The sequence below is a fragment of the Cebus imitator genome, unplaced genomic scaffold, assembly GCF_001604975.1.
Source record: "Cebus imitator isolate Cc_AM_T3 unplaced genomic scaffold, Cebus_imitator-1.0 Scaffold38, whole genome shotgun sequence".
Taxonomy (NCBI): Eukaryota; Metazoa; Chordata; class Mammalia; order Primates; family Cebidae; genus Cebus; species Cebus imitator.
This window is the reverse complement of record NW_016107353.1, coordinates 6,812,199-6,820,092: the sequence shown is the minus strand read 5'-3', so window position 1 is coordinate 6,820,092 and position 7,894 is coordinate 6,812,199. Positions and strand designations below refer to the sequence as shown.

General features: G+C 42.3%; 1 pseudogene; it reads right to left on the bottom strand.

Annotated features, from left to right (window-relative positions):
* Positions 1-1,150: 1,150 nt before the first annotated feature.
* On the bottom strand, positions 1,151-1,230 carry LOC119470739 (annotated as a pseudogene).
* Between the last annotated feature and the right edge of the window lie 6,664 nt (positions 1,231-7,894).

Below are 7,894 nucleotides of genomic sequence, written 5' to 3'. Positions count from 1 at the left end.
TGAAAGCTCACAGTATCTAGTTGCTTTGTGAAGACCTTCCCAGGTCTTGGGAGACCTCACTAATTCAGACATATCCCTTCTCCACATCTTCACTCTCTTCCTCTCTAATGACTTCTTACTCCCAGTTTATTTACATCTTCAATAGGATTCAATCACAAGACAACTCTCCTTGCATTGTACATTCCCTTTCTTGTTATCTAATTGCTCTCTTCTCTTCACATTGAAGTTCCTAGAAAATTAAACTTTCTCAAACGCTATCTCAAATGCTCTCATTTCCCAGCCTCAGCTCAGCCCATGGCAAAAGGCCTCTGTGTTCACTGCAAGTAAACTGCTTTTTCAAGGCCATAAATGACTTCTTATTTGTAATCCCAGGGAAATCTTGCTTCTACCCTTGGCTAGATTTGAACCTGTTGATCACATCTTCCTTCTCCTTCTATAAATTCTGCTCTCCTTTAGTGTTTCTGACACAGTGCTCCCCTGTTCTTTGTATTTCTCTGGACACTTCCTCTTGACCTCCTTTATGGACTCTTCTTTCCCACTCATCTCTGCCATGTTTGTGTTCCCCAGGTTTCTCCATCAGCCCTTTTCTTATGCAGGTCTCTCATGAATCCACTATGCATGACTTAAATGCTAATAACATCCCATCGTTCTCACCTTCTTGTTGCAGGACTTCATGGCCAGGCCACTGTGGCAGCCTCCTAACTGCCTGTCTGTATTTACATTGTTCCCTCTAATTCTCTTTTGGCTTTGCAACCAGAGACATCTCTCCAAAACATAACCCTGGTCCAGTATTTAAATGTATCCAATAGTTGCCCTTGTTTTTATGTAATATCCCTGTTTGCTGTCTAGACCATGCTTACTGCTAACTGGGTTGTGTGTTCCGATGCCAGCCAGTTTTGGGGTACCTACTCTGTGCCAGGTCCCATACTCAGTTCTGGGAATACTATGATGACCTAGACAGAATCAATCTTCTGCTCACAGAGCTTATTTATGCAGTTAGTGATAGAGATGGTTAAACCAGTAATTACAGTAAAGTGTGGTAAGTTCTAAGACGGAAGAAGTACAAGTTATCATGGGAGCGGATCACAGAGCTTCTTCACCTGGAGTGCAAAAGTAAGGAAAGCTTCCCAGGCAACCATGTTTAAGCTAGAAAAAAATAAATTATTTTCAAAATTGCCTATCATCCTTGCAAAGGGAAATGCTCCCTTTTGCTCTCTTTTCATACAACCCCTTTCTGTTACTTTCTGCCCTCCAGCAGTGAGAAAAGCTTAGAGATTCCTGAAAAGACCATGCACATCTTTGGTCCTTCTCAATGTTAGCTGGTACCCATCCTTTAATGCTCTTTCATCAGGTGGTTTACAATAGGCGGTGAGCTTGCTGGTTAGTGCTGCAGTACCGCAGACCAGGATTCGGTCCATGTGTGCTCCTGAGCTGTGCATCCTTGGGAGAGTTATTTAACTTTACTGAGCCTCCTTTTTTAACTTGTGAAATAAGGATTATAGCGATACTTCCCATTGGGATTTGAAGGGACCTAATAAATGGTAGCCATCTTTCCTATTCAAGCTTTGAACAAATTGAAAAACACAACAAAATAATAAAGCAGATGAGACACCGAACATCACTTTTATTAGTGATTAAGCTGGTACTAAAGAGTATGGCTACTGCATTTTATTGATACTAAAGTGTACTTTCCGTTCACATTTAACATCTTTTTACTGAGGGTGTATTTCACAATCGATGGCAGTTACAGTTGCTGCTGGCCAAGTGGCAGTCATGACATAGTTGTTAGTGTCTGCATACGCATGAACTTGGGTTATTCTTGGCGGCAAGACCAGGCCACTGCCTCTCTTGATGTTTCTATCAATAAGCTATTAAGGACCATTTAGGGAAGAATAAATTAAAAAGTCCTGGTTGTTGTCTAAAATCTTCCTTTTGTATCTTCTAAAAGACAGAATAATAACAGACTGGATGTCTTCAGCTTGGAAGAAAATTCCAGAATAATATGAAACCGAAGCTATATCTTGATGACAAGGAGGAAATTTTTTTTTAAATCATGTAGTTACATAACTCTGAGTTGAAGTGTGATTCAAAACAGACTCTGAATGTAAATTTTAAAGATATATATTAGCCAATTTGTTTTCCTCTTTATGTATACAAAAGAGTGACATGTCATAAACATGTATGTCTGAAAGAAACAATTTTATTCAATAAGCATTAAAAAATTCGAAGTGGTAGAATGGAATGTATTGCTTAATGGTCAGTGCTTTTCTTTCTTTGTGATACATAAAATCCTGATGCCACTTCACTTATGGTGCCTTCCATGAGATGAAATATCATGTATCTGTAGGTAAGCAGGCTTCATATGTGGAGCCATAGGACTGAGCAGACATCTCCATGAGGAGTGAGAGCTGGTTGCTTTGCAGCTGTAGAGGCAGAGCACAATTATGCTTCCTGTGGGAAGCTTGTTCCTAAGAAAAGGGGAGAGGAAGAAGGAATTGGATTTATACATGTCCAGTTCATGTATAATCTAACTCACAAATTGGATTAAGTCACTCCTCCCTGAGAGGAGATGGAGAGAGTTCAGGAACGTTACCCATGTGGATTTCCCTCTACATGAAAGGACACACCAAAATAGGGAAGACCTATCTGCCAGTAGCTATCTCACAGGTTTGGCGTGACAGCAAAATTAAGTGGGTAATGTAAAATGTCACTCAGTTGTCTTTTAGCATTCAGTGTTGCTGATGAGAAGTTTGACATTTGATGTCTGTCTGAGTCTTACTTGATCGATGGCCTATTTTATTTTGCTTCCCCACCCTTGTAGGAAGACTTTATCATTGCTTTAGTCTTAGTATTCTGAAATTTCAAAACGATCTGTCTAGGGGTGGGTCTTTCTTTTTATTTTATGTTCAGGGGTACATGTGCAGATTGGTTACATGGGCAAACTTATGTCATGGGGATTTGTTGTGCAGATTATTCCATCACCCAGGTATTAAGCCTAGTACCTGTTAGTTATTTTTCCTAATTCTCTCACTCTTCCCAATCTCCACCCTCCGAAAGGTCCCAGTGCATGTTATTCACCTGTATGTGTCCATGTGTTCTCATCATTTAGCTATCACTTATAAGTGAAAACGTGGTGTTTGTTTTTCTGTTCCTGTGTTAGTTTGTTAAGGATAGTGACTTCCTGCTCCATCCATGTCCCTGCAAAGTACATGATCCCTTTCTTTTTATGGCTGCATAGTATTCCATGATGCATATGTACCACATTTTCTTGATCCAGTCTATTACTGATTGGCATTTAGGTTGATTCCATGCCTTTGCTATTGCTGTGAACATACCTGTGCATGTGTCTTTCGTTTATACTAATTAGAATTTTATTGGCACATTTTGAGTCTAATGTCTACATCAATTCCAGGAAATTGTCTCCTGTTATTTATTAGATAGTCCCCTCTTCTCTGTTTCTCTGCTCTAAATTTCTGGAACTGCTGTTAGTCAATGTTGGATCTCCTGGATTGAATGGCAGTGTCTCATTTTTTCCAGCTCTTTTTAATTTTTTATTTATACATTTTTCAAGACCACCCAACCCTTCAATTTCTAATTTCTCAATCCTTTTTTTTTTTTAAATAACATCTTGCTCTTGTTCTTTAGATGCAATATTTTCCTGAATCTCTCTAGAGACTTCTGGGCAGACCAGAGAAAGTCAAAATGTGAAGCATAATGGGTTTGGTGCTGATACGGGGGACAACCAATTCTATTGAAGTGATCTTGAATGCTTCCCCCAGTGTTGTGATGGTTTCTAGTATCACTGCCTACTGGAGTAACACATCTTGTGATGGCAACTTAAAAAGTTACTGTTTTCTGATGCTTCTCCTCTTGGGAGAAATCTGGGTTAAGAAGTCCCACAGGCCGGATATGGTGGCTCATGACTGTAATCCCAGCATTTTGGGATGCCAAGGGGTGAGGATCACTTGAGGCCAGGAGTTTGAGATTGGCCTGGAAACCATAGCAAGACTCCACCTCTACAAAAAGTTTAAAAGGTAGCCAGGTGTAGTGATCTATGCCTATAGATCACAGGTGTAGGACTATGCCTATAGTCCTAGCTACTTAGGAAGCCGAGGTGAGAGGATCTGTTGATCCCAGGAGTTTGAGGCAACAGTGAGCTATGAATAAGCCCCTCCACCACAGCTTGGGTGACAGAGCAAGAGCAATACCCTGTCTCAAAAAAAACAAAGAAAGAAAAAGAAGTTCCATAGACTTCTTTGCACTCTGTGCTTCACAGTATCAGAGCACATATTTACTGAGTCGCTACACTATGCTTGAGACTCTACTTTCTCCCTTACTTTGATCTAGCAACTGGATCACAGCATGCATTCAATAAATGCTCATTGATTTCACTTAAATACATTTCAATAATTACTTCTTAAATACCTCCCAATATATGTCCAGCAAAATACAAAGTACTGTGTGTTGTTAAAAACAAAAACAACAATATCAGCAACAAAATGGTGCAAGTCACAGCCAACATCATTGTGGAACTTCGAATTTAGAAGAGTAATTAACAAAACTCCAAAGTGATACAAGACAGTATTCAGGTATCCAGATACATATTAGAATGCAGTTTCCAGACTCCGTGTGCTCTAATTGCTCAGAAAAGGGGGAAGTCACTGGATATCACAGTATTGGGGGGCAGGCGACAGAAAAGAAGGCACCTTTGAAGGTACCATTCACATTGGGGGCCCTAGTGGCAAGGCTGCATAGGCATGGCAACATGCAGATCCGACCTTCACTCCCCTGTCATTTACATTATTCACGCAGCGTGGCGCTGTCTACATCACCTGTTTTCCTTCTAGCCTACAGAGAAGAGGAGGGAAGTTCCAGGGCATTAAGCATGTTTTGCCACTTCCTGCTCAGATCCAATAGTAAAATGAGTGGTTATCATCTGCCCAGCAGTCTTTTGACCTGTGGCAGCAGTAGCTTTGTGGGAATCTGGCCATTCTATTTTTTTTTTCTTCTCATGCTCTCTGTTCATTTCCCAGGCTGCACACAAGCCCATTGATTGCCATCCTTCGACTTGTATTCCTATGGCCTTGTTATTTTTCCTTCCTTGTTTTCTTTTTTGGCATAATGGCATGTGGCAGTCACTTGGACAGGGCTGAAACCCCTGCTAGTTCTCGTGGTGCATAGATATATTATTCCTACCAAAGCTATTAAATGTTGCTGTTGACATTTTCTTTTTGGCCACATGACAGTAACAATATTCAGATCTCTAGCCAAACACCTGCTCGGGAAATATGTTACCGAGGAACTTGAAGCCTTCATTCTTATCCCACACCCCTGGGCAATATTGTCTTCTTTCACAGCATGGCTTTATAGTTTATGCCTCTTGGCCTGGCATCACAGCCTTTCATGGTCTGATCCATGCCTGCTTTGCCATGGTGCTTCTTCCCTATGAATCTTTCACATTTGAACAGTGACGCCTGAAGTTGCAAGACTAGGGAAGAGGCTGGGTCAGGATCAGAACCTAGATCTCTGATTTCTGGAATGACACTTCCTGTTTACCATACAGCCTGCCTTTAGTCTTCCTCTCCAGCCAATGGGGCTATTTCTTCCTGATGAGATCCTATAGCACTGATAATGCCTCTCAAGTGACATTTACTCAAGTAGTGCTCCGTAATCTTGCTTAACTTTGTCTGGGCTTGATATTCAGCTGATACAGCTAGTGCTTGACTTACAACCACGATTGGTTCCGACAGACCGGTCGTAACATGATTTGGTCGTAAGTTGAGTAGGTTATATGCACGCGGAGATGGTAGTGTTGCCGGAAGCTGGTCCGCACTGTCGTACGCCCAGCTGGGCAACGTTTGCGCTGTGGTCGTAAAGTCGAATGGCCGTAAGTTGCATAGGTCGTGAGTTGATCAATACCTATATTGTCCTACGTGGTTGTATAGGTTGTTAAAATATCAAAAGAATTCTATGGTGGTAAGTAAATAACTGTTACTCTAAATCCCGAAATAAACTGCCCAACCATCATCCAGGCTGTTCTGGCCCTTTCTTTAGATTTCCTGGTGATCTAACTACTAAGGGTTAACACCTGGACCTCCTTGTGACCTAACTACTAAATGTTAACACCTGGACCTTCTTGTGATCTAACTATTAAGCATTAACACCTGGTGCTGTAAGGCGTCTCATTATCCAGCTCTGGTCCTATGGCTGGCATTTCTTCTTACCAGCTGATGCCTATGTCATATCGGTTTGTTAGAAGTTTTGAACATCAGTCATGGTGTTGTGTCTCTGTCATCTAAATGCTTGCAGGGCTCATCAGTCTATTTGGCAATGAGATGGTGCTAATATGGATACCCAGCTGTGGGCCTGTACCTGCAAAGTTACTGGATGCCATGAATCTCTGCTTAAAGGTCTCTTGTGCCAGTAGAAATCTGAGCCACTTCCCATGCCACTGCCCTCACTTTCTGCTTAGCCGTAGCTCCAGAAGTCTCTGCCACAGCTGCCATGATTGGAGCATTTGCCACTTGCCATCTTCCTCCTTTCTCCAATCAGCTCGGTGCTAACTACCTGTGCGGCTGTATCAAGTCACAATCTTGTCATTCTTCTTGGGATGCAGGCTATAAAGCTGATGCATTCTGCTGTTTGACCACTGATGTTTCCTCTGGGAGCTGCATGCTTTGTTGTTCTCCTTGGTTGGCACCATTCACCCACACTATAGCTCTACCCACTGCTGCTTCTCCTGAGCTGCTGAGAGTCCTTCTTCTTCCAGGTCTCCATTCGTTACCTCTCACTTTCTGGAAGGTAAATAACTACTTTTTCCTCTGTGTTCTACTCTTTTGGGGGTCCCCAGAACAGTGTTGCTTGGGCCTCAAAAATTAGAGATTTGTTAATGCTCACAGACAAGCTTTGTTCCCTTGGAATAAATGTGAGCTTGCAGGAGGCTGCACTGAGCAGGTCAGTAGCTACCTGCTGTAGTAGGACTGGCTCTCTTCCCCAGTCCCTGTGCTACGCTGCTAAGCCTACCTCACGCCAGGCAGGCTTTCTTCTCTCAGAGTAGATCGCTTTCCAGAGGGGGATCCCACACCCCTCCATTGTAGTTTGGCCTTCATCAGGTTTTTTCTCAAACTTTTCCCTGTTTTTCAGAAAAGCCTATTTCTCTCTGAATTTCCCATACTGAGAATTGAGGTATTTTTCTATAGGGAGGTCGCCATTCCCATATGAATTAATCAGTGGAAATGATCTCCGGGGAAAAGGAAGTCACCAGCCCCACTAACTCATTCAGCCAGCACTCTCTCTTAGCACTTTTATACCTCACTGAACTTTCTTTGTTGTACCAGAGCGAGCGCAGAAAGTCAACACCAAGACAAAAGTATGCCAAATTGCAGAGTCTTTATTGCCAGCAGCCATGGAGGACTCATGTCTGTCCAACCTGTGGCCCCGAAAGGAGGGTGTCAAGACCTTTTATGCCCGTAAACCACCTCCTGGGTGGGGGTGAGGGTGAGGGGCTTCGGCCATTCTGAGGGCCAGGGGACTTTGGACATTCTGATTGTTACTTAAGTGGTTACAGAAGTCAAGATAAGCGTTAGTTTATGCATTGTCTGGGTAGAGTGGAAATTACAGGCTTTAGTTACTTGTTACAAGTTGCAGGGGCCAAGATGGCATGGGTTTGGACTGCTTGCCCGTCACATTAGGGTTACAGAGAGCAGCTTTAACAGAAAGCCGAGGTATGGTCGAGGTATACAGTTTATGGGGCTTTTACCATGTCACACTTGAGGGATGAAAAGTGTATTTTTTTTCCTTCATATTCTCCCATGTTCTCTAGCATAGGTCTAGGCACTTTGTACACATTTAATATAACTTTGTGGAGTGAATGCATACATTCATTCATTTCTGT